Source organism: Stenella coeruleoalba (assembly GCF_951394435.1).
Source record: "Stenella coeruleoalba genome assembly, chromosome: 10".
NCBI classification, from domain to species: domain Eukaryota; kingdom Metazoa; phylum Chordata; class Mammalia; order Artiodactyla; family Delphinidae; genus Stenella; species Stenella coeruleoalba.
In genome coordinates, this window is record NC_137156.1 from 26,891,809 (window position 1) to 26,917,113 (window position 25,305).

General features: G+C 40.4%; 1 protein-coding gene across 3 annotated transcripts in view; it reads left to right on the forward strand.

Moving 5' to 3' along the window:
* PKHD1 (PKHD1 ciliary IPT domain containing fibrocystin/polyductin) overlaps positions 1-25,305 on the forward strand; it is a 534,197-nt gene that overhangs the window by 30,306 nt on the left and 478,586 nt on the right. The window lies entirely within an intron of this gene.

Here is a 25,305-nt window from a genome sequence, read left to right on the forward strand (position 1 = left end):
ATCCCACATGCTTCTGGGCCAAAAAAACCAAAACATAAAACAGAAGCAATATTGTAACAAATTCAATAAAAACTTTAAAAATGGTCCACATCAAAAAAAGAAATCGTTAAAAAAAAAAAAAAGAAGGAAAGACAGAAGGAGCTGGTTCCTCCTTCCTTTTCTCTCCACTTTCTAAGTGAGGTGAACTTCCATTTCAGGTCCTTGAGGACGGCTCCTCCTCGGAAACATTGAGGCCTATCCCAAGGTTGATAAAATGAGGGCTCAGCGGGCTTCCCTGGTGGCGCAGTGGTTGGGAGTCCGCCTGCCGATGCAGGGGACACGGGTTCGTGCCCCGGTCTGGGAAGATCCCACGTGCCGCGGAGTGGCTGGGCCCATGAGCCATGGCCGCTGGGCCTGTGCGTCCGGAGCCTGTGCTCTGCAGCGGGAGAGGCCACGGCAGTGAGAGGCCCGCGTACCGCAAAAAAAAAAAAAAAAAAAAAAATGAGGGGTCAGTGGATGAAGACATGGCTGGTGACGTGTCACCCTGTCTCTGCCCGTTCTCTGCAGTGAGGTGTTTTCTTGGGTAGACAGACACTGACTGATCAGTGAGGAAGGCCACGAGCAGCTGAAATCTCAGTGGCGATGGTAGATGGATGACCTTGGTAGGCGAAGCAGATACAGATGGAAGAGGAAGTGGGATGCAGTTTCTCCTGATTTCCTTGGTTCTGGTGTTGACCTCACCATGTACCTTGGAGACATGGAGTCATCGTGAGCTCCCCTGTCCCTCCTCCACATGTGATCACGTAGCCATCTCAGCAGCATCTGTGTCTCTCACATCTATTTCCTATTCCCAGACCTACTGCCATTCCTCTAACTCATTGCTCACCCACTTGGACTGTTTTGTTTTTGTTTTTTAGTTGAAGTATAGTTGACTTACAATGTTGTTTTAATTTCTGTTGTACAGCAAAGCAATTGTTATACATATATACACATTCTTTTTTATATTCTTTTCCATTATGGTTTATCACAGGATACTGAATATAGATATAGTTCCCTGTGCTATACAGTAGGACCTTGTTGTTTATCCATTCTGTGTATAATGGTTTGCATCTGCTAATCCCAAACTCCCAATTCATCCCTCCCCAACCCCCTCCCCCTTGGCAACTACAAGTCTGTTCTCTATGTCTGTGAGTCTGTTTCTTTTCTGTAGATGGGTTCCTTTGTGTACTTGGACTGTTTTAATAACCACATTTGCTCTTCCCAATTGTTATCTTCCACCCGCCTTCAACATTCCTGCAATAATGATCCTCAAAGCATGGCTCTGATTGTGCCTTTTCTTGTATCGTTCACTTGCATTCAGAACAAAATGCAGACCCCTTAGCATTTAAATTATTATTTGACTTAGTATCTGAAATCTGCAACCGTTACAGCTTTACCTGCCACCACGCTCCATGACCTGGCCTCATGGGGTCCTGATTGTTCTCCTTCCACAGACGGTCCCCAACTTACGATGGTTTGACTTACAATTTTTCAAATTTGCGACGGTGCAAACGTGATATACATTCAGTTGAAGCTGTACTTCAGATTTTGAATTTTGATCTTTTCTCAGGCTGGTGCTATGTGGTAGGATCTTCTCTCATGAGGCTGCAGTGGCTGTGAGCCATGCAATCATGAGGGTGAACAACCGATATATTTACCAACATCTGTACCCAGACACCGATTCTATTTTTCACTTTCAGTACATTATTCAGTAAATGACATGGGCTGTTCCATGCTTTATTATAAAATAAGCTTTGTGTTATATGATTTTGCCCAACTGTAGGCTAAGATAAGTGTTCTGGGCACATTTGAGGTAGGCTAGGCTAAGCCATGATGCTTGGTAGGTTAAGGTGTATTAAATGCATTTACATCACGATGTTTTGAATTTATTGGGTTTGTTGGAATGTAATCCCATCTCAAGTCAAGGAAGATCTGTAATGCCTGCATGCCTTTTGTTAGGTACTGTCTCTGAAATGCCCTTTCCCATCCTCAGTTTATATCAAAATGCGCCTTTTCCTTCCAGCTCCGGTTCAAATGTGTCTTCTAAGTCTGGAGGTCCCTCCTGATCATTTAGCTGAAATGAGCAGCTCCCATAACACATAGCTTATACCTGCCTCTCTAGTAACTTTTGCTTCATTTTGTACTGTGTTTTATTTGGCTGGAAAAAGTATGTCTAAGACATACGTTCATTTCCAATTTTAGATTTTACTGTTACCCTTCAAGGACAGTGTGCTATTCATCTTCGTAACTCCCTTGGTGCTTCCTGTGCGGCTTTATACAGCATAGGTCTCCACAGATTGCTTCTGTGTTGCTGGTTTTTCTCTGGGACACAGCTGTCCATGCATGTTTCTATCATATTGCATGTCATTTATGTATCTGATTTTCCTGCTAGACTGTGAAGCTACCTGGAGACAGTTATTATTAGTCTTTGTATCATCTAACACAGTGTCTAGGAAATAGGAAGTGCTCAATATTTTGACTGAATTAAAGTACAAATAATGTTATTTGGGTAGGTTGGAATCTTGAATATTCCTTTTGGGACCCAATTGCATGCCAGTGACCGTACTGAGCTAACACCTTGACTCTCCAGCTGATCGTTTTGAAGGTAGTGTGACAAGGTTGTGGCCTGTTTCGGACCATCCTTAAGTAGAAGATTTCTTGCTTGTTGCTGTCTGGTAAGGATGAGGTCAAGGTGAATGTGTTTGCTGGCCAAAGGGGCAAAGCTGATTCTAGTTGTCCTGCCTATGCCCGCCTCCTGTGCCAGTGAAATACACCCTGTGTGCTGTCCTTTGAAATACCAACCCTAGCTTTGAAATAAGGATGGGAAACAAGGTGGGTTTTCACAAAAGTGTAAAACTGGCCATTTTGAGGTGGTGGTTGGAGCTCAGTGTGCCCAGTCTTGAGTAGGACTGGTTTCTCAGATACACCCTTGAGCTGGAGGAACAGTCAGAAGCACAAAGATGGTGTGCAGAGCAAGGACGGTATTTGTCTGCAGAGGCAGCTGGTTCAGGTTTGGACCACAGTCTGTTCAGATAGAAGGAATGCTGGACTGGAAATTAGGTGCCCAGAACACTAGAGGAGAGGACACTTATTTTCACTGTGGTTCTGCCATTAACTACCCATGCCCTTAGGTATTTCACATCCTTGAGGCTCAGTTTCCCTCTCGATAAAATGAGTTTTTGCACCCGGTAATCTTTGATTATCTGAGTTTTCAGAGAAAGAAAATAGTGAAAGAACAAATAGGGACAGTAAATTAGGGGTGATGATTTTGCTTAGTGATTTTCCCCAGTGTATCAGTCTTGCTTCTTGGAGGGCTTGGGAAACAGATATTCACAAAGTAACGGGGAACTGCATCCTGGGAGTTGGGAGCTGGGAGCTCGGTGAGGTGAGCAGAGGAGGAGCAGTGGAGGCTGGGAAGTCTTCCTGGGAGCCAAGCATTCATCTGCTCCTAGTGAAGTGTCTATGGGCTTCTTGATTTAGGGAAATGATCTTCAAGGCTCCTTGACTTCATTAGGTCATCAAACAGCATCCCCTTGTACTTACAGTAGAGAACAATGTGGGAGATAGAAGAACATATATCCCTTAAATTAAGACTGTCATTAAAAAATTAAATAAATAGTGCTTGCTTCAGCAGCACATATACTAAAATTGGAATGACACAGAGAAGATTAGCATGGCCCCTGTGCAAGGATGACACGCAAATTCGTGAAGCGTTCCATATTTTTTTTTAATTAAAAAATAAATAAATAAGTAAATAAGTAAAAAAAACTTCTTGCTTAGGTGGTGGGGTTACCATCGAGATACTATTGTCTTTTCTACTCTACAGCCTTAAAAAACAATGGTCTCAGTAGAGGAGGAGGCCCTGTGCCACCGTTAATGACTTATTGTACAGTAAGTCCCCTACATACGAACCTTCAAGGTGCAAACTTTCAGAGATGTGAACGTGCGTTCCATCAACGTCAGGCGTGAGTGAAATTGCAGCTTGCCCTCTGTCTCCTGTTGCTGACAATCCTTCAGCTCTACCATCTCCCACCTCCTCTCCCTCCTCTAGTCAGTAACTCTTCTTGCCTGTTCACTCGATGCCAGCGGCTGTATGCCAGCAGTTGTGCTGTACTACTCTACTTTTCAAGGTGCTGTACAGTAAGATTAAAAATGTTTTCTTTATTTTTTGTGTTTGTTTTTTAATGTATTATTTGTGTGAAAAGTATTATAAACCTATTACAGTACAGTACTATATAGCTGATTGTGTTAGCTGGGTACGTAGGCCAACTTTGTTGGACTTAAGAACAAACTGGACTTAAAATGCGCTCTCGGAATGGAACTCGTTCATATGCAGGAGACTTATTGTATATTATAGTTTAAAGACAATGGCTACTCAAAGAAATCGGTATCATTTTATCTCATGCTGTGCACATCACAAGGAAAACTCCTTTTCTCTTGATTTTGATGTAATATAGAGAAGGTAATGAGTAGCTGCAGAGAATCCTTTTGGGTTTTTAACCTGGGGGCTGATATTTTGAAAATGGGCCAACTGACAAGAAGCAATGTCAGGTACTTAATAGGAAGACATGGTTTTGAGAGAGGAGAACGTTTGCAACAGAGAGTCATCTGGAGGGCCTTGGGGCATTGATAAAATCAGGATTTAGCTGATACCCAGATTTAGATCTAGTTGTTTAAGATCTAGATCATCTATAATATCTCCAACTTCAAAGTATTAATAGTGTTATATACCAGAGGCTCAGCTCTGAGGTTAAAGCTGTTGTTTTTCAAGAATCAGGACTTACTGTCTATGAAATTGCCATGGTTTATTAAATAAGAAATATCATCTTAGTACCAGCCTGACAGTGTCAGTGTTCCTCTCCAGGGCAACACTGTTAGGTGTTCACTACGGCTATGTTTCTGAGGGCCGTCCTGAACAATGAATCGTTGGGTGGGAATCCTCCAGGGGTAGGTACAGGCTTCCTCTGGAATCCCTGGTGGAGGAATTTCTCCTCCTTATATGACATGATGAATTGAAGGAATGATTAATAATGAGTACTTCTGAATAAGTCATTGTTAATGGGCTGGTGAGGGCTAAGAGGTGAGAGGTAGAATCCTTTTTCAACATTTCAATTCTGTTTTTTCACCACTGGGCATTCTAACACTTGGTGGGTTGTTCTTCCCTGATGAAGACCCTCTGTGAACAGCTCCTGTGAGTGACTAATTATCTTTCTTCTGCTATTCATTTTTGATGCTGCAGGAGCCTAGTCCTAGCCCAGACCAGACTATTTTTATCTGATGGAATCAGATCACAAAACTGTTTGTACGTCTTTAAAAAACAAACTTAATCTATGGAGTCAAAAGAATGTTGATGGGCCATGACATTATCCACGTGAGGGATTTGATAGACAGGCATTCTGTTCCTGGTGACTCCCCAATAGTGCACCACACCTTCATCTTTTCGGTAAATGAGGCTTGCCTCTTACACATCTTTCCCAGCCTCAAAGCATTGAGGTGATACCTGGAAGCTGTGATGAGACCAAGCCATGCAAGGAGGAAGACACATCACATCACATCATCTTAAAACAACTGCAATCCATCAGTGTTTCCCCTATCTCTACACGAACATCCACAACCCAACTCATCAGATGAGCATGTCAATTTCTCCTTTGAGTAATAACTACTACTAACCTCATGGAAACCAAGCCTCTTCCTTAGGTAGGTTTCTCACTAGCCTTTTACTGAAACACTGATTTAAAGTGGGTCAGAAAACTTTCCATTTTTTTTCAAACCAATACATTTAGAATTCTATCCCTATATATTAGCAGGCACATGCAAATTTTTTTTACGGGTGGCCTTCCCTTTGGCAATGCTGACTTCATCTAATACCCTGAGAATTAAGGTCAGCAAATGACTGAAGTTTCAAGTCTGAAAGGATGTCACTGAAAAGTAAGGTCTAAAATTAAACAAGCAAACCAAACCACACACTGAGGTTGGGCTATCAAGTTATCAGCTTTATTTTCTTTTCAGCGATTTTGAAGTTAATATGATTTAGAGACAACTGCAGAATGTATTTAAAGGACAAGATACAACATGTGGACTCAGAACAAATTGCTAATTGGTTTTTCTTTTTAGACAATATAGAAGATGCTCTGGTGAAGTGTCTTCTCCACAGATTGGAAATACAGTAAAATCAATAATAGTGATGCTATGTTCCTTTATTCCAAAATCCTTCGAAGGATTTGAGATGATTTGTAACAAAAATTCAGGTAATAAAGTAGATAAAAAATATGAATCAGGCCCAGCAAATATGGAGTCAAAAGTCAAGATCAGGGAAAAGAAAACCCAAAGTCACAGTCCATAGGGATCAATAGAATTACTCTAGTTGAGGTTTACATTTGTCTCTGAGCTTCCTGTCAGCCAAAGAGAAAAGGTAGATACGCTCAGTTACATAGTTTTCATTATCAGCAAGGAAGAGGCTAGCTAATTCCTTAGAAGAGATGGAGTTAGAAGAATGGATAAAGAAAATGTGATACATATACACAATGGAATATTACTCGGCCATAAAAAGGAACGAAACTGGGTCATTTGTAGGATGGACCTAGAGGTTGTCCTACAGGGTGAAGTAAGTCAGAAAGAGAAAAACAAATATTGTACAATATCGCTTATATGAAAAGTGATAATGGTACAGATGAACTTACTTGTAAAGCAGAAATAGAGTCACAGATGTAGAGAACAAACTTATGCTTACCAAGGGGGGAAGGGGAGGTGGGATGAACTGGGAGATTGGGATTGACATATATACACTACTATGTATAAAATGGGTAGCTAATGAGAACCTACTGTATAGCACAGGGAACTCTACTCAGTGATCCATGGTGACCTAAATGGGAAGGAAACCTAAAAGAGAGTGGATATATGTATACATAAAACTGATTCACTTTGGTGCACAGCAGAAGCTAACACAACATTGTGAAGCAACTATACTCCAATAAAAATTAATAAAAAATATTAAAAAATATAATGTACCAAAAAAAAAAAGAAGAGATGGAGTATTTCCTATCATTACATTTTGAAATAAAATTTCCATCTGGGGCTCATAAGAGGCTCCTGTTTAGTATATTGGTTAAAGACATGTTGTGGCCTCAGACATTCCCATAATCAGATCTCAGCCCCACTTTATTAGCTGTGTGACCTTAGGAAAATTATGTCACGCACGTCTCAGTGTCCATACCTACAAGATGGAGGTAACAATAGAATATGACTCATAGATTATTGAAAGGAGTAAATTAAATAATATATGTGGCAATGCATATTGATGAAATATTAACTTTTGTAGGAATGTCAGGGCAAGAGAATCTGACAGAGTTTGTCAAACTTTTTTGAGAAAGAGAACCATTGGGTCTGAGTGTCAGACACTGGATGTGAAAGTCAGACACTGGATGTGAGGGTCAGACATTGGATGTGAGGGTCAGACACTGGATCTGAAGGTGACATTGGAGGTGAGGATCAGACATTGGATCTGAAGGTCAGACATTGGAGGTGAGGGTCTGACATTGGATCTGAAGGTGACATTGGATGTGAGGGTCAGACACTGGAGGTGAGGGTCAGACACTGGATCTGAAGATCTGACATTGGAGGTGAGGGTCAGACATTGGATCTGACTAGTTATCTGCTCATTGAATGTCTACACTGTGAGAAAGTAGGGAGATTTCTTCAGCTTCCACATGGTCTGGGTGAAATAGCCCTTCATTCAACAAATGTTTCTTGAGTACCTGTTCTGAACTGGGCACTTCTGAACTCTGGGGATAGAGCAGGGTACAAGTTGACAAGGCCCTACTTTCAAGGAGCTGACATCCAGGGTAATCCAGGCCCTTTATTCATATTCTGTGCTTTTCAAACTGATTGCTGATAATGAATTGAGCTTATTAGGTACTTAGATTACCTGGAAACCAGTGCCCTGGATAGTAGACACAGGCATCTGATTAGTGGAAAGGAATAGTCCCTGCTACAAATTATTAATTTGTCCTGGTTTATATACTGTTGTACTGATGATAAGGAATTTCAAGGTTTACCATATATTGTATTGAACTTAACTCAGAACTGCCACCCTGTATGTGTGTAATACATATTTTATATCTATCATAGATCTATCTATCATCTATCTACTTATCTATATCATCTATCTATCCATCTATCATCTATCTATCCACACCATGCACAAGCGCACACACACACACACACACACACACACACACACATCATTTTTCTTCTGACCATGAAAGTGATATATGGTCATTTGTTATACAAAATAATGGGGGCCAGGTGAGGGGAGCAAAAGGAAGAAAGCAAAATTAACCCATAATCCTGGTTCTTAGAAATAAGCTTTTGGAGTATACTGTTCCTGTTATTTTATAAAACTGGAATCATTTGAAGTGTATTGTTCTAGTTTAAAAAATACATTAAAAAACTATAAGTATTATTATTACCAAATTGGGCTATATTATAATACTGTTTTGTGACCTGTTTTCTCACCTTACAATATATTCTGAACATTTTTACCCTTTTTAAAGCTTTTGTTTGTTCGTTTATGTGTGTTTGAATCCTGCCTAACATCCTGAGACATGGATGAAGAGCAGACCATTTAACCAGCTGCCTTTTTTTCAATATTTTGATTGCTTCCATGATTTTATTATTTCTTTGACTTCTCCGTGTCATCTGTCCATAGCGGCAAAAAGTCTCATACCTGAGTACTCAGTAGAATTATTGTAGAGTTCTACCTTTGCAAAGGGACTGAATTTGGCTGAAGAGCAGTGCTGTCAACACCTAAAAGCAAAGGAAGAGAAAGATCCATAGGGTTATACATGCTTGGTCGCGTAAGTAGAGCGACAGTCGTGAATTCATAACACTGGGAAGTTACAAATGTTTTAAATAATGGCTTGACTCAGAAGGAAGCAACCAAGAGTTAAACAAAGAATGACTTAGTGACAAAGCCCAACAGGATGGGTTAGGAGCACAAAGATTTCTTTGTAGTTATAGTGGTTTGAGAAGTTTAACTATAATGGGACACATTCAATATTTTAATGGTTATAAATTATTAAATAAAAAGATTTATTTGTTCAGGCTTCTCTAAGTTGCAGTTTTCTGGTTTGCATTTTCCTGTGGTGAGAAGGGAGTGAGTATTTTGACTTAAAATACTTTCTCACCAATTTTCGCTTGATAAGAAAAAATAGAAATTGTGTTGATGTCAACAGCTTTTTAAAGTATGTGTCTTGTCCATAAGCACATGAATATAATGTAGTCTATACACAGATGCATGACAATCAAATATAATAATAAAGCTAATGCTTAAAATAAATTGACAGAGATCAATGAAGCTTGTTAAACATTTTAGGTAATGTTATTACCAGGGCGATAGCCATTAAAGACATCAACAAAAATATTAATATTTACAAAAAAAGGCTTATGATAGTATAAAAAACAGTGATCTGCCATATGACTGGTGTCAAGTAAATGTAAATGATATAAATTTTGTAATGTCTCAGAGAAAGGCCTTTTTTGGGGTATTTATCCATTCTTTTAATCTCTACAGCAATCTTGTACTTGGATCCTATAACTATCCTATATATTTAGATACTATTATCCAAATTTACATTAAAGAAAACTAAGGTTTGGAAGGTTTCAGTAACTTGTCCAAGATCATCTAGTTGGCAGGTTGTCGAAGGATCACAGACATGGCTGATTCTCAGGTCTGGGGGCTTTTCATTATGACCAGCTGAAAACATTGATATTGAAAACATTTTAAAGACTTATTCTGCAAGTGACTTTCCAACTTTCCGAAGCTGACTGTCTGATGTTTTTGAAGTTTGAAAAATTTGAAGTCTTAAAAATTATAGAATTGTTTTTCTTTCATCCATTTTGTGGTATCACCTCTTTCATTTACCCTTGTCCATTATCTTTGTTTTACTGACAATCCCTCACTGTCTAGTGCTATGACTGTATCTAGACTAAGATATCCCCAACATATATTTATTTTGTGATTCCCTCAAAGTGGAGATTTTTGTGAAAATAATGAAAGGAGGGGCAGAGAGAGGTGTCTATATGTCTATGTTTCACTGAGGATCAAGGTAAGAGGATTAATGCTCACTTTCCCAGCTGGATTAGAAGAACAGTAACCTTTCCTTTCTTTTTCTTTTTTTTCCTAAAAAAAAAAGGTGGGTGTTGGAAGAAGCTGAATTTAAGCATGAGAACCTCATAGGGGAGTATTAGATGATGGCTATGAATCAGACTGGTTTTCTCTTTGATCTGAAGAACTAGGCCATTACAGTCATAATGCATTTTAGCTACAGCAAAAAACTGCAGGAGTCAGGTTTTTAAACATTTGACCAGTATTGAGTTAAACCTCATGAACCTGATGCCAAGTATAAGAGGATAGTATATGAAGAGCATTTAATTTTGAAAAATTTCCAATGTACATATCATTTTAAAATATTTGGTTAGAATTCAAGTGCATGTATATACCATAATTTATTTATTTAGTCTCCTATTAGTGCATTTAAAATTCATTTCAAATTATTCATTATTCATCAGTACATGATAAATATTTATTCATTAGATCTTTGCTCAAATACATATTATTACTAGAGGATATGGAACCATAATGGGTTTTTGTATTATTATCTGTATTTTACTAAGATTTTCTAGTTTCTGTTTTGGTTTGTAATAGAAACTCAGTTGAACCAGCTTAAGAAAAACCTGGTTTTAGGGAAACCAAGGGAAGGAATTACAGCAGGAAAGGACTGGAACAAGAGTTAAAAAGCAAATGGGGGGATTTCCCTGGTGGCGCAGTGGTTAAGAACCCACCTGCCAATGAAGGAGACGTGGGTTTGAGCCCTGGTCCGGGAAGATCCCACATGCCGCAGAGCAACTAAGCCTGTGCGCCACAACTACTGAGCCCACGTGCCACAACTATGGAAGCCCATGCGCCTAGAGCCCATGCTCCGAAACAAGAGAAGCCACCACAATGAGAAGGCTGTGCACTGCAGCGAAGACTCAAAATAGCCAAAAATAAATAAAAATAAAATAAATACATGTATAAAAACAAATAAACAAACAAAAACGGGAGTCAAACAATTGCTTTTTCAGTCTCTCAAACACCCTCTTCCCTGAACTGTGTCATTTCTCTCGCTGAGGATTCATCTTCTCTGTGCTCCCGGCTCTGCCAAGTTCACATATTCAAGGTGCACTGATAGGCATTTCTCAGTTTCAAGCCATAGAACCAGGAGAGTGTGATTGGCTTAACTTAACTCTTGTGTCTAATCAGCTATGCTTGAGTGGAATCATGTTGTACAAACAGGGCTGCTGGGGATCCAACTTTGTGGTTAAGTTAGCCCTTATCTCGAAGAAAAGCAGTGTGGGCTGGGAAGACATTCTAAATGGTGTGTGTACTCTAGTAAATTTCCTCCTAAGACAGGAAAAGCATACGTAGGTGGCAAAGTAATTTCTTCCCTCCACCCCATCAAATCTTGGTAAGAATGCCTCCAGCTCGCTGAGCTTTGTTATTCCTCCTCAACCTGAGTGATAGGATTGTTTTTATTTTGTTGATGGTGTTATATTTTATTTATTAAAAATAATTTTATTTATTTATATTTTGGTGGCGTTGGGTCTTTGTTGCTGTGTGCGGGCTTTCTCTAGTCGCGGCGAGTGGGGGCTACTCTTCGTTGCAGTGCACGGGCTTCTCACTGTGGTGGCTTCTCTTGTTGTGGAGCACGGGTTCTAGGCGTGTAGGCTTCAGTAGTTGTGGCTCGCGGGCTCTAGAGCACAGGCTCAGTAGCTGTGGTGCACGGGCTTAGTTGCTCCGCGACACGTGGGATCTTCCCGGACCAGGGCTCGAACCAGTGTCCCCCGGATTGGCAGGTGGATTCTTAACCACTGTGCCACCAGGGAAGCCCCTATATTTTAAATATATTTATATAATTTATTCATGTACTTTATAATTTATATATGTAATGTGCATATATCTCTATATCTTTGTGAATAAAATTTTGGGGGTCTATATTGACTCAAACTTATTAAGTTGCAGTTCTTAGCATTGTACAAAATATATACAGTAGACGTTTAATACATGCTTGTTTATTATCTTTTCAAGATGGTCTTCCTGTCTGAAAAGGCTGGATGCAGAACGATTGTCTGACCACTTTTAAAAATAGTTGTATGTTTTATGTAAGTCTGTGTGAATCCTGCTGAACCTATGTGGTTTTTAAGCTTTTTTTTTTTTTGATAAGATCTGCTGCATTAAGCATGTGTAGACCAAATGTAGTGAGCTTGACACCTGAAAGTGAGAGACAGGGAGCCGGGTCCTATGTGGGCTAAACACAGCATCTGCTAGACATGATGAGTAAACAGCCATCAAGGAAGTGGTTGATGGACCATTTGACTGAGGTGAGAAACTCATCTGCCTTTAGACTTGTTGTCAGAAGACATACTTCAGCAGGATGCCTGGTGTAAACATATGAAGGCTCTAAACCTGCTTTTGTTTGGGAACCTGGGTCTCAGCAGAAATATATTGCCCACTGGTTGTCCTAATTCATCAAACATCCCCATCCATCCATCCATCTATCCACCTCGTAAACATTTATTGAAAAATTACTGTATGAAAAGCAGCAAGAACTATAGTTTTAGAAGGAGCACTGGTTGAGTCACACTTAAAAGTTTACAAATGAATTACCTATTCATTACCTAGCTTTGAGTTAGACATATCTGGATTCACTCTGTTGCCTCTTAGCTATGAGACCTTAGTCAAGTTACTTAATATTCTCTGAGCCTCAAGTTCCTCACTTTTAAAATGACAATAATAATAGTACTTACATCATAAAGTTATCGTAAGGATTGGAAGAGATACTGTAGGTACTGTTTTTTGCACAGAGCCATAAATATTATGTACTATTATTTCTAATCATCAAAATCATATTCATTACCAACCACAATGAGTTCTTACAGAAGCTCAAAATTTTATGCATTGTGGAATATACAGAAAGAAGGTAAATTCTGCCTGTTACAAACTGTCACTTTAAGGAGACTGACTGCTTCATGTGGGATGTGTCCATAAAATAAGACATCTGAAGAAAGAAAAATCCAGGGTTATCAGAATGCTTTGCCAACTTGCTGCCAAATATACTTATTTCTTATTTATGTACTATTATATCTGGGTGGGCTAATGTTTCCACTTTTCATCTGTAGGTTTGGATAGCCTGCAGAGATGGCTTTAGACTCAGACCCACAGAATGAAAAATGAAAATAATACAGAGAGCTTATTTAATCAATAGGTGTTCTTAAAAACTTGCCTAAATATTTATGCTTTATCTAAACACATTCAGAGAAAGAGATGTTGTAACTGCCTTAGAAATATACCCTAATTTCTAACTGAACTCCCCCATTTGTAAATTCAATTAATTTGTTTTGCTTTATCCTTAAGTGATATCTTCTAAGTTAACGAGGTCCAAAACTTTTCCATTGTCTTTGACTTTTCATTGCCTTTTAAAAATTGAAGTATAGTTGATGTACAACATTATATAAGTTACAGGTGTACAATATAGTGATTCACAATTTTTGCAGGCTATACTCCATTTACAGTTATTATAAAATATTGGCTATCTTTCCCGAATATATTCTTGTAGTTTATTTTTTTCTTCCCCTGCTGTCTCCCTTCTGAGGCCTGTCACCAGTTGTCGCAGAGTCCTATTGATTCTCTGTGTTCTTCTGCCATGTGGTGGACGTTCTTCCCACCTTAGTTCAGGTCCCCCTTCCCTTGGGCTTTTCCAGTAGTCATTGCCTCCTACTGGGACTTTCCTGTTTCCAGACCCCTCCTCCTTGCAGCCCATCCTGCTCACCAAAACCACATCCATCTTCCTTAGCCATTTAAATGTTTTCCCATGGAAAGTTATTATAGGACAGATCACATTTGGGCTTCTCCGTTGTACATTGGGGTCCTCCACATGTGGGACTCCCCTTCCTGTACAGCCTTGACCTTTATCATTCCCAGCTCTGCTTCTGTCCAGCTAGTTTTCTGTCTTGCAAACACAGTACTCCCAATCTTTCAGCAAGTCTTTGCTCCTGTAAACTATTTCTTCCTTCACTTTTTGATTGTTGTATGGCTAAATGGTTCAAAAACTGTACAGTTATAAAGGTTTAAACTTTTGCTAGCAGTTCATTGCAGGAGAGAAGAGTTGAGAGGGTCAATGGATGACATAGAACTTGTGGATAATCATCTCTGCTTACACATGAGCTGGGAACTGTGTGGTTTCCTCAGACCGGAACCTGGGAAATGTGGGAAGAATTCTTAATTTAGGGTCCATGGGTTTCTAGGAAGTCTATGGATGGGATTCAAGGAAACTGTGAACTTACTAAAATTACAATTAAAGATGCATTCATATGTGCATTTGTTTTCGGTGGAGAGGATCCACCACTTTCATGAAGAGAAGCAGGACATTTGACAAGAAGAAGCTTTAGTTAAGGGTTTGAGTGGATGCAAGACGGTAGGATGAAGTTGGGACTGAGCCAGGCCAAGATGAAACTTTGCTTGGATACTATGGAGAAATTCAATGTGAAGAAACCAAGTCTCACTAAAGGCTGAGCCAAGCACTAGCACCGGCTGGGAGAAATATGGGCAATATGGTCCTAGAACCTCCAGGGTGTCAGAATGCTCTAGACTTAGGTCCAGGTTGGAAAAGGGCTTTTCTAACTTAAGGAAGTCAGAGAGAGAGAGAGAGAGAGAGAGAGAGAGAGACCAGACAATCATAGGTTTGGGCTGATTCAGGGCACCGATTTTGGGGGTAAGATGGAAATGTCTGGTTGGAAGAGGCAAGGGCCATGTGGGACATACTTGATTAAGAACTGGATTCTGCAAAGAACTGAGATTTTTTTTTGACAGGGCCACTCTGAACGATTTTAGGTAGAAATATTCTTGTAGATGAAAAGAAGAACAGCGACCTGTATGTATTTAGAACATTTTGTTGACTAAGAAATTTGTGACTAGGGTTTAGTTATCTAAGTTTCATATCTGTTATCTTGTATGTTCAACGTTTTTTTTTTTTTTTTGCTTTCAGATTTTATCATAATTTTTCCTTTTAGTTTTTCATGAAGATGTTTTGAAGATGTGAATCTAATCTGTGTTGAAGAGGAGGAAATATAGGAAAGTGATGGGTTTAGTGGGGAGGGTGAGGGGTACTATCTTAGCTGGACAATGGAAGTCATGGTGGTGCAGTTAGTGAGGGGAATGCTTCCACAGCTCTGACGGATATATAGCTGGGGTCCTTCATTTATAGCCCTCTCACCCTCAAAGATCCAAGGCCTAACTATCCCTTGATCATTTTCAAATTCAGGAGGCTATAACTTCCTACTGACCTTCTGACAAATCTCTTACAAATCTCTTACTCTCTCCTCCTAGATCAGTGGTTCTTAACCAGGGGGGAGATGGGGGAGGTTTTACAAAATAACCGCCCACCATACAGTCCAACTGAGCACACATATATGTGTACCGCTTGGTAAAAAAATGATTTGTCACTTATCCTGTGTGATGATCTTCCCAGTAATACTCTAAGTCTTGGCTGTTCTACAGCCTGTGTTATTTAATGTGAAGTAAACAAGCTTGCTAAACCGTGGTTCTTCATCTTTAATTGATTAATTGCTATTGGATGGTAATATGACAAACTCACTACAAACACTGAAAAATAATGGATATGGAGAAGAATTGAGGTTGATAATGTTTAAGGGTAGAAAGAACATATGTACTTAAGACTGAAGTACCTGAAACAATGCATCTTAAATTTCCCATATACTAATATCACAGAAAAGTAAGCCTTTTTTTTTTTAAACAACAGAGACACTTAAGAAATAAATGAATCTAAATTTAACTGAATGGAATTTGTTGGTAAATTAGATCCCATATTAGAACTAGAATGTATAAGAGGAGAATGCTTAACAGGTTTCAGGCAACCAACTCGAAATAAGGGCAGTGAAAGGAAATATATGTAGTTTTTAAATTAAGAGGTATTATATTAAGGGGAGAAGGCTGCATAGTTTATATCCCCTAGCAAGAAGATTAGAAATTGCTGGGTTAACAAAGTAGGTTGATCTTATAATTTAAAACGCTGGATTGCAACATGTTAATCTTTGTTAGCGAAATAGATGGATTCAGCGAAGATTATTTTATGACCTATTTTCTAAGGAAATAAAGTTTCAAGTTTACTTACAGAAGCTATGCAAATGAAAGTGATCGGAAATCAATAATGACAAACGGAGAGGATGAAACAGAGAGGATGAGAGAGGTAAATGACTTGTAATTTCCCTACAAAAAGATTTTCCGATTAAAGTTAAAAATCTGACAATTCAGCCCCTCCAAGAAATAAAAAAGATATATATCTATGAAAAGTTAGCAGACAGTTTAGAAGCTTTCGAGACTTGTGAATATAAGAAAAACAGCATGTACTGTGAAAGATATTTTGAGCAATAAGAATCTAAGGATTCTGAATTTGTCTCCAATCAAGTAGCAATTAAAAGGACAGCCTGAAAAATGCATCAAAGATAAATGTTTGGAAATATAAGAAGAAATGAAATTGTGACTGGAATAAATCTTCACTGTTAGAACAAGAAAGATTTTATTATTATTTATGTTGAATAAGAATTAAAGTATTTATTTATTGAATATCAATAAATACAAATGGAAAGGAAAAATGGTCCAAAAATACAGTTTTTTAAAAAAATGTTAAGAACGTTTTATGAAAATGGATATAATTGTGAGCTTTGTTCTTTAGATGTCTTTGATGTAGGATTTTGCAGAGTACCAGCATCTTAGCACAACTGGGAGGAAACAGTCCTCTTTCTTGCATCAGAGGCCTGGGACTCCCTTGGGTGCCCTTCAGGCATCTGAGCCACTGAGTGCCAGGCCCCAGAGGCACGGTTTACCTGTAGCATTCCTGGTTATCCGAATACAGTGCTTCCATAATAAAAGCAATCTTCTGAGATGCTGGGGATTTTCTTGGAAAGCCACACCCGTCTTTGTTGCTCTCATGTAGCAGCAGATGAGAAAATTTTGCTATGCACATGCTTGACTCAGTACACGGATCTTAGGTCTGATGCTGTAAGAAGGAGTCTGAAAGTGGCATGGGGATTGAGGATAACAAATACAGTTGTTTTTCTTTAATGAGATCTACTTCACATTTGGATGAGTCTTAAAGATCAGGTTTGAGATTCATAGATCGTGGGGGACGAGTAAAACTTTCTTGTTGCCCACAGGAAAAGGAGACAGAATATTTAAAGCTCCAGATGCCAAAGCCCAGGCTGCGTTTGCATTTACAGAGGCTGAATGCACAGCGTCTTCAAAACAGGGTCCCTTGGTCACATTTTTCTCACCCGAGAGTCACTGTAGTGCTTGAAATGCCATTGTTAGGGGTACATTTCTTTGCCTACAGGCAAGATCTGCCCGTTCTCTGGAACTCTCTTTTTAGTAAAATAAGTGATGGTAAGTCAAGCACATAGAAGAGTGGGTTACTTACTAAGTCTTTCCTGTGTCGACTGGAAAAAAAATGCACGATTTTAAGAGTTGTGAGTTCAGTTTTATTTGGGGCAAAATGAGAGAACTCTGAGGAACTGCTCTGAGGAGGTGCGGGGGAGGTCAGTATATATGTGATTTTGGTGAAGGGGGTACATGAAATTGAGCACACATTGCGGCAGAAGGTTGCTGCTAGTCACAAGGTACGGATGTCGACATTAATGATTTTAGTGCTTTTCTAGATATGAGAAGATGCAAGAAATTGGGCTCATAAAATCTCCTGAAAATATCTGTCTGAAGGTCTGTTCTGCCAGTTTATCTCAGAGCACAGAGTGCCTCATTCCTGATCTCCACCCTGAACTCTTTTCAGGGTGTTTTGAAGGTCAGTGATTGTAGTGGCTAGTGGCTTCATCCTTGTAGAACCAGCTGGCAAACGACAATTTTTAGTTGGCACCTGATACTCCAAGGGCACCTAGGAAGGGAGGAGCGGCTGCCTGGGGATAGTGTGGGATGGGGAAAGGGTGCAGAGAGAAGTGCTGACAGGGCAAAGGAGATCAGTTTTCCTGCTTCATCATGTGCTCAGAGACCTGTCCAGTATTCCTAATCCCTGGGGTTGCAGCCTTGATTGGGGGCTCCATGATCTGTAGCTCCTCTTTCAAATTCAGGCCCAATTGCAATGCTGGGAATCTCCAGTCACATGCCCAGGTCTATTGTTTTTGGCTTAGAGGAACATTAAAGGAAATAACACTTTTCTGCACATTTTGAAAAGCTGGAAGCTGTAGAGAAATATTCATACGATAAAAACCATTCACCTCTCACCCCATCACCTCATAAAAGCATCACAATAAACACTGTTAGTATTTTGGTGCCTTTGTCTATTGTCATATGTGGCTGAAATTAGCCTAGATATACAATTTTATATCTGACATTAAAAAATGTTAAATTGTATGATACATATTTCTCTATATGATTAAAAATCTTTGTAAATATTTTTAATGGGCACCTAAATTTTCTTTTTGTGGCTATGCCATCATTTATTTAAAATTTCCATGTTCTTGAGTACTTAAGACTTTCTTGTATTCTGCTATAATACTGTGATGAACATCTCTGTGCATAAATCTGACTCCACTTTGGATTATTTCCTTAGGACCCTAGAAATGAAATATATAGGGTATGAACATTTCTGAGGCTCATGTTACATACTGTCAAGTTACTTTCTGAAAACCAGGGTTCCAATTTATACTCCTAGTAGAGAAGGCGAGTGCAGTTTCTAGTATACATGTAAAAAATGAATAAACTGAAACCCAAAGAAATAGAGCTGGGAGACCAGAAGGGGTTGCTCTCATGCCCTGTGACCTTAGCAGAGCCCAACAGGAAGAAGAAAGACTCTTCTTCTTTCCTGGCAAGGACTCAGCCAATGAAAAGCCATGGACTCTTTGTTTACTGCAGCCCTCCGGACTTCTTTTTCCTTCTACATATAAAAGCCGTCTCGTTCCCTTGCCTTGGGGGAGACTTACCTGTGGCTGGTCATGGTTGCAGACCCTGAATTGCAATTTTCTGCTGATCCTAAATAAACTCATTTTTGCTGGAGAAATATCTGGCAATCTATTTGTTTCAGGTCAACAACGTTATTAAATTGAATGAAATGAATGATAACTGTTTATTGAGTCCTTACTGGCATTGTTATCATAAACAATCCAAACTAGAAAAAAACATCAATAACAATACATATCTTGCTAATTTATGCACAAAGGTTTACACTTAGCTATTATAATTTCCACATCCTTGAAGACTGGTATACATGGAAAATTTCTGTGGAAGGAATTGTTTCTATGGTGACACCTGGGACTGTTCAGAGGCAAGCTAGAATTTGTAATCTGTACATGGGAGACTGGCTCAAGTCCCAAAGAGAATCTTCCTCTATTAGCTGTGAATGAAGAAAATCTCTAAAATGGGCTCACCTGCAAATGGATATCCCAGAGAGAGCTCCCAAATCCACTGGGATCTCCAATGATGATAGCAAACCCTTGGGAAATAGTGCTAAATATTTGCAAAGAATATTCTAACTGACCCACTAGAGTTCTGTATTGACGCACTAACTCCTTTCTTCCATGAAACCATGGGATTGGACAGGATCATCGATTTTCCAGTTGGGATCTGAGATGTGCTCAGAGTTCCACATGTGATGAGGCCAGAGAGAGAGAGAGAGAGAGGAAGGGAAGGGGGTGCTTGACCGGTGGGATTGGGACCCTTGCACCTACCCCTGCTACCTCCTTCACTTCGTTTACATGATAGTTTCTTAATTAATGTTTTTGTTCTACAAATGCTTTAATAGCTAAAAGAAAATTTAGAAAAAATAGGGCCAAATTCTTCTGGGGACTCCAGAAATACTTGATGGAAGATACATCCCCAGACAATTGCAGGTGGGGAGCATCACCGAGACAAGGTTCCACTTCTCTTCAGGAGAGAAGCAAAGGAAATCCATTCCTACGTGGACGATTCCAGCCTAGCACTGAAATACACTTGCCTCTGTAGAATATTTAGAATATATGCTAATAATATGCTTACAATAATAACAGAGTTCTCTGTCCGTGGGGAGAACCTAAGAAGAAGCCTGTTTTATGTTTGGAATAGGATGCAGATTTAAAGGAAAAATCTTTACTTTGAGAACTTTTAAAGCTTTTTCTTTGGGGGAGCAGGGTTTAATTCAACAGAAGCTGAAAAGAAACAAAGCAAATTATGGTACTATCAGTTTTAATGTTTCCAGCGATTTTTTGCCTACCAAAAATGCATTAATAATTACTGGCATATTTATATCTCATTTTACTTTATATTGTATTACCTTGATTATGCTATATTTTGGTTGCTTATTGGATATGCAGTCTTCGACAGTTTTGGTCCTGGGTGATAGATTTTATCTCAGATATTGAAATTTGTGCCCCTTCCAACGACAATGCCTAGTGCATAGCAGGTATCCCGTAACTCTTGAGGAATACTACTGTCCTTTCATGAAGGAACATGCTACATTGGAAACTACCCAGTTTAATTCTTTGGCTTTTGGGCCTACTGAAGATTCACTGGCTTATAAAATTGATTTTTTTCGTTTACTGGTTTCCCTCATCTTATAGATACAGAAACTGAGGCCAGGACAATGACATTGTTCCAATGTGTTAGGAAAAGAGAATCGGGTTTTCCTGATGGCTTGATGTCAGCTCTCCAAAAATGAACTTCCTGAAAGCCAATTCATCAATTGATCAACGTACCACGTTTACTTGTTTATTTTCAAGTGTTCATCTTTGGTTGACCTACTTTCATAGCTGCATTTTAAGGGATGTTAAATTTGCTCTCGTACCAGCACCTGCCACTGCACTTGGATGATGAGGGTACGAGTAGGGGGAGGTGGAAGCTGAGGAGGGGACGGGGCTGATAGGGGGCTGGTTCATAGACAAAAGACTGTAAGACATCTTCATTTTCAAGAGTGTACTAATGAGTCATCATGAATATATTCTCTTTCTCCTTCTTTGGATCATGGGAATCTCAGTTTATTAAATGTCATTGGTTGGCTTAAGAGCTTTCCCCCTCCCTCTTTCATCTTATTCCCATTTCCTCTTCTCATCTCCCCTTACCCTGCCCCCATCTCAGGCAACATTAAAATGAGCTTATTGTGTATCTTTTTGCTTGTTTGTGATCTTCCAGGCTGGGTATTGTTTTGTGCACGTGTATTAAGTTACCCAAATGGTATTGTGTTACAGATCGCATTTTGTTTCTCAGTTCGCTCAGGAGCTGTTAGAGGGCCATCTAAATTGTTTCGAGCACATGCTGACCACTGCTTCTGACCCCGTGGTGTTCAGGCCCTACACTTTACCCAGCCCTTCCCTCTGTGATGGACACCAGGGTGCAGCCAACTGCCCTCTGCCTCTACCCCAAGCAAGGCTGCAGTGAGTATCCTTGTACCCGCTCTTTTGTAAACCTGGGTGGCAGGTCTTTAGGCTGCGTACCTAGGAGCAGGAATCCTGCATCATCAGTTATGGTCACATGTTTCTGCTATGAGAACAAGAATTCCTGACATTTCAGGGGGAAATTCTATAGGTAGATGAGAGCCACTTATTAACCTTCTGTGAAGAAACAACTGAAAAATTTTGGGGAGTGGATGAAAATGCAGCTACTGTTGGTTTTCCCAGAGAAAAGCTTAAGAGGAAATGGGTTTTCATAGCAGTAGGGGGATTTATGGGGAGCACCAAGGAGAGTTTTCTGTAGCAAGATTCTGTCAAGGATGTGCATGAAGCTTCTTACCTTGGGACAGAGGATGGTCAGAGCAAGGTCCATACTGGGCCTTGGACAGAGTGGCCTCTGCAGTGACCCCCAGCCCCTCTTCTCCCAGCCCCCTCTGCCTGCAGGGACTCAGGGGGTGGAGTCAGTGTCCGAATTCGGCCCTGCCTGTCAAAGAGCCATCAGCCTTTTACCCTAAGTAATGGTCATATTTAGATGGTCTGACTTACAGTAGATCCCCAAACTGCATTTCCAGTCAGGACCTGTGTTCTCTCCTCAATATTTCTACTGTGTTGGATGTGGATACAACTGGGGAGTAGAACTTGGGTATGGGACAGAGGGCTGCTTTTTTTCATTAAAAGCTTTAAAAATGTGAATTTTGTCCATATGTAGCTTTGAGAAAAAGTAAAAATATGTAAAAATTTTATTATAAAAACATCTGCTGCTTATTTTTGGTTATATAAGTAATACATACCCACTGGGCAAAATGTAGAAAATTCAGAGAACCACACCCAAGCTCCACCATCTGGAAATTATTTACTACTGACCTTTGTCCTAGATTCTTCCATATTTTCTCAACATATACATAGATGTATTTTTTTTAAACAAAAATGGATCGTGTTATTTTGCTTTTGCCACTAAAGAATATAGCTTTAGAATAAACTCCTAAGTCAAAGGGTGTGCATTTGAATTAGGATCCTTTTGTGTCCAAGTGACAGAATTTCAGTGTTAAGTACCTTCGGTAAAAAGGGATACAGGTTATAGGAACTGGGCCTTGGGAGTGAGTAGGTGCAGGACTTAAGTGGCTCCAGGAATCTGTATCTCTCCTATCTTTGGTTTCTTTTTATGTAATTGGTTCATCTCTCTTACTGAACACTACAGGGAAATATTGGGACCTGTTGTGGAGCGTCACATCTTTCCATCTGAGCTCTCCAAGGAAATGCATCCCTGATTTTGATAGACCTCAAGTCAAAGTCCCACAAAAGGGCGCACTAGGATTGCTTAGATCTGATAGCAGTGTGTGATCAGGAAAGGTTCTCATAGAAAGCTGCTGAGTGGGGGTGGAGCAGGAATCTTAAGAAGAATGGCCAAGGAAGAGAGACAGTTATTAACAGGAAGGGAGGATTCAGAGTAGAGAAAATAATAGCATCCTCCATGGATATGTGTGAATAAACTATACTCTAATGAGTATATACCAGTATTCACTCCACACAGCAATACAAGGTGGCCTGTTGGCTAAAGGCTTGCCGGCACTGGGAATTATCATCAAAAAGAAAATCTGTGATGAGCTTCACCTAATGGGATTTTTCCGTTTGTTCCGAATTCCTGCATGATAGATGGCCCCAGCACTATTTCCCATCAACTCCTGCCGGGGAAGAGCAGCGTCAGCACTTTCTGCTATTGTGGTGTCACTTGTAGAGATAACACTTCCGGCTTGCCGGAGGTGGGCCTGGGAGCCATTTTGAAGGTGACCTAGAGTTGTCAATTTTGATCACTGTGACGTTGTCATGTGCCGCCTCTTCCTGGCACAGGAATGATGATTGTACAGGAACACACACAAAGGGACGCAGCAGCAAGAGCAAAACCACATGCCTCGCTTGAGTGGCTTAACCTAGATTTTGCCCTGAAAAGGGGTCATGGCAGGATGCGCAAGCACAGCCCTGAGGCACGATGCCTGCCTCTGACTGAGCTTGATTCCTGACTAACACTGCTGTCTGGTCTTGGGGGACTTTTGGACAAAGATGCCAAGTCCATTGAAACTTACCAGAAAACACGTGTCACCGAGTCTAAGCCCGCTCTGCTCGCACGACACCCCAATAAATCGGCAGACAGGTTGTTGAGGAAAGTAGACTTTATTCGGAAAACCAGCAGACAGAGAAGATGGCAGACTAGGGTCCCCCCAAAACCATCTTATTGGGGTCTGGATGCCAGTTTCTTTTATAGAACAGAGAGGGGGAGGAGGTGAGGAAGTAAAGAGAAAAGGCCATTAGTTTTGCCTGGCTTGGCCAGCAGCGGGGAGGGGATGTGTTAATTTCTTCTCTTCTCCAGCCGTTCACACGTGGGCAGGGTCAGATTGTCTCCCTGTGAGCTGAACAAAGGCACTTTAGTTTAACATTCAGGCAGAGGGGCAGGGTTCCCTGAGGCAGGCCATTATGTGTGATTATAATAACAAAAGCAACAAAAAGCAAAGGTTAAAGTCGAAGAAACAGATCCAACATGGAATCACAATTGGCTCTTCCCTGTTACACATGTGCTTTCTTAAGAGTTCTTACTTCCTTTTTAGTGTGGTGGGAGCAGGGGTACTTTGGCTCCTCGCCTGGTTTTATGAAAATCTGACTGAAACGTGAATTTACATTGTATTCTCAGGGGCTGAGCACGAGGGACCAGTATGGTATCCTGAGTTTGGATGCAGCCTGTGGCTAGAGCTGCTTCCAAAAAGATGGGGTGGCCAATGAAACCAAGCAGGACCCTGTGGGGCTCCTGGGAACAAAAGCCTTTCTGTGTCCCCCCATTTCTTGATTACTTGGAAATAGGCTTCTTGATTTCTTGATTACAGGAAATAGGCTTCATTCAGCCTCCAAGACCTTCCTTGAGTTCCAATGAGCAGGTTCAAACAGTTGCTAATTAAGGAAGGGAGGGAATGCAGAGACAAGGGAGGAACAGTCAAGAAACAATAGTGCAGCCTTGAGGCAGGGTCCTGATTCCCCCTCAAGGGATACACACAACAATATCTTTGAGCTGTTTTGCAGATAGTGAAGCGCCCCCCACCACCCCCGCACCCCCAGGGAGGAGGAGTTAACCTTATGCTGCCCACCAGTATGTAGACCCCAGACCAGTTGGAACCAGAGGATTGATGATGCTGACTCCCACTTACCTCACCACCAGCCAATCAGAAGAATGTCCACAGGCTGATTACACCCTTTTTGAACCATTGCTATAAAACTTCTCACTACCCAGTCCAGGTTGGGACACATAGTTTTGAGGGCATTAGTTCTCTGTGGCCCCCTTTGCCTGGCAAAGCGATAAAGCTATTCTTTTCTACTTTATCCATACCTCTGTCTCTTAGATTTAATTTGGTGTCGGGGTACAGAGACCAGATTCGGCTTCACCAAGGGCAAGGGTGAGTGGATTTAGATGGTAACATTTACCCCGTGTTCTCTGAGTCTTGTTGGAAATCCTATGACCTGCCAAGGACAAGGAGATGCGTCTAAAACCACCCAGTAGGTGGGAGTAGCTGGGTGTCCTTCAAGTCAAGCCGTGTGTGGGTTGCCTTCTTCCTAACATAGAGGAAGATATTATTTAGTCTTAGACTGATACATCCTGTCCAGTTTCATCAGGTATTTTAGCCATAAAATTCCAAATCTGCAAGTGTTCCTGCCTGTACCTGCTGTTGTCTGTCTAACCTACCTAAATGACCTCTGCTCTCCTGAATGCAAAGGTCTCTCCTTGTTACGTAGGTACTTGACCTTGCCACATTTGTTCTCATGTCG